At 47.5% G+C, this 2,169-nt stretch overlaps 1 pseudogene; it reads left to right on the top strand.

Moving 5' to 3' along the window:
* Positions 1–430: 430 nt before the first annotated feature.
* LOC102848810 lies at positions 431–1,836 on the top strand (annotated as a pseudogene).
* Positions 1,837–2,169: the final 333 nt, after the last annotated feature.

Below are 2,169 nucleotides of genomic sequence, written 5' to 3' on the forward strand. Positions count from 1 at the left end.
AGATTCCCCAGATAGAGGGACCTATAACCCCAGGAACACCTCAGTCTTTTCTGTCCACAAACAATGGAGAGTGCTCAATCTCAGCACAGAGCCTCACCTCCCTCACCTTTTCTCCTGCAGGCTAGTGTCTTCCTTTGTCTCTGGTGTGGTGAGTGAACAGGACCAACAGATAAAGCAGCTTATATGCAGAGGCTCTCAAGTCAGTCCTCTTTCTCACAAAGAGCTAAGACAATTATTTCCTTTCCTTGTATTTCTGTATGCTAAAGTGTATTATTATGTTTGGCACCTGGGATGGCCCCACAACTGTAGAGGCAAGAATCTCCAATGGGGAAACCTATAACACCAATCTTATCTCCCCTCAAAAACGAGATCTTGAAGGTTGTGGGCATTTCCACAATCAAAAGCAGCGCAGACATCCTTGTGGCCTGGCATCAACTCTATATCCTATACTGGCATGGTGCCAGTTTGCAACATGGTTTCTGAAATTGGTGCCAACATCTCAGTGCTCCTTTATAGACACAGGATGAAGAAATAACAGAGAAAGACTAGCAGGGAGATATTACCAACTTAACCTAGGATCACTTATTACCCAACCCTAGCTGTCATTATGACCAAGTGATTGAAAGTAACCTCAATGAGCTTAAGCCACACTTAACAGACCCTTTACCCCTAATGTGGCCCACCCTGTGGCAGCGGCCAAAAATGTTGCTGTGAAGTAGAGGTGGCTCCTGGACATCTGAGTATGTCTGATTGGCAGCTGCACTAACTTAAACCATGAGAACATGAAGCACTCAGCAGCTGTGGCCAAGCAGCCACTGACTCACAGGCTCCAAGTGCAAGCCCCAGTTTACCATCACAGCAGACTAGGCACCAAGGATCTGTACCACAACTATTTGGGAAGACCATAAACAGACCCTGTGAGGTGTGGGCAACATTGTCTTGGCCAATGGCTGAAGCTCATGCATTTGCCAATGGGACAGAAAAGACATCAAAAAGAAGAATACCAACTTCACTTCCTACAGCAGAAAACTTCACGGACATCAACAATGGCAACCTGACACCCATGCCTTCCTCACATCCCCTGAGATTGTCACAGCCATGGTCATTGCTGGCACTCTCAAAGTCAACCTAGAAAGGGACTTTCTGACAGTCAAGGAAGGCAAGAATTTTAAGCTGGTATCCCTGGATACAGATAAACTTCCCAAGCAGAGTTTGACCCAGGGCAGGACATTATAAAAACCCTTCTCCTAAGGATGACAATGGACATGAGGTGAATATGAGTCCCACGAGCCAGCACCTGCAGCCCTTGGAGCCTTTAGACAAGTGGAATGGCAAAAGACTCTGAGGAGCTGCAGATCCTCATCAAAGTGAGGGAAATACATCATTGAGTGCATTTTGGCTCAAGTTCCCTGGGAACATGGAAAGCATCTCTAGCAACATGCTCATTGGTGGTATCACCATTGAAAACATCAAGGCCAACTCTACTCACAATGCTGTCACTCAGGAGTTTGGCCCTCTTCCTGATACTGCCTACTGATATAAGATACACAGCATCAGGTGGGTGGTGATCACAGAAAAACACTACTGTGGGAGCTTGGAACACAGAACACAGCAGCCCCACCACCTGGGTGGCTGCACCACCATTACCAAGAGCTTTGCCAAAAGATTTGCCAGGATCCATGAAACTAACTTGAAGAAGTAGGTCCTGCTGCCACTCAGCTTCGCTGACCTACCTGATACACGAAGATCCACCCCATGGACAGGTTGATCATCTAGGACCTGAAGGACTTGGCCACTGACAAGCCCCTCAAGTATATCATCAAGCACCCAAAGTGACCTAGAGGACCATCTTCAAGAAGTGGTTCTGGCCCTGCAGCACACTCAACAGGATGAAGGAGCTGCAGCATTGAGGCCCATCCATCTCTTTTCCCCTGACCACCATTCATCTGACAGCTGTGACCCGAAGGTCAGTGTCCTTGACAAGTGCAGTCCATGCATTTCATCAGAACTGAACCTGAGGCGGGCCATCACTATGCCCTGTTACCAGGTAGTGTAGCCAGACACTCCTGCCTGCCCCTTCTCAGCTCCTGGTGACCAAGGGTTTTTCAACTATCCTCGTTGGTCCCAATCTTGAGCAGTTATTTATATTTTTTTTAATCAAAGACACCC

This window comes from Elephantulus edwardii, unplaced genomic scaffold (assembly GCF_000299155.1).
Source record: "Elephantulus edwardii isolate Elephantulus edwardi_28Jun2011 unplaced genomic scaffold, EleEdw1.0 scaffold00546, whole genome shotgun sequence".
NCBI classification, from domain to species: Eukaryota; Metazoa; Chordata; class Mammalia; order Macroscelidea; family Macroscelididae; genus Elephantulus; species Elephantulus edwardii.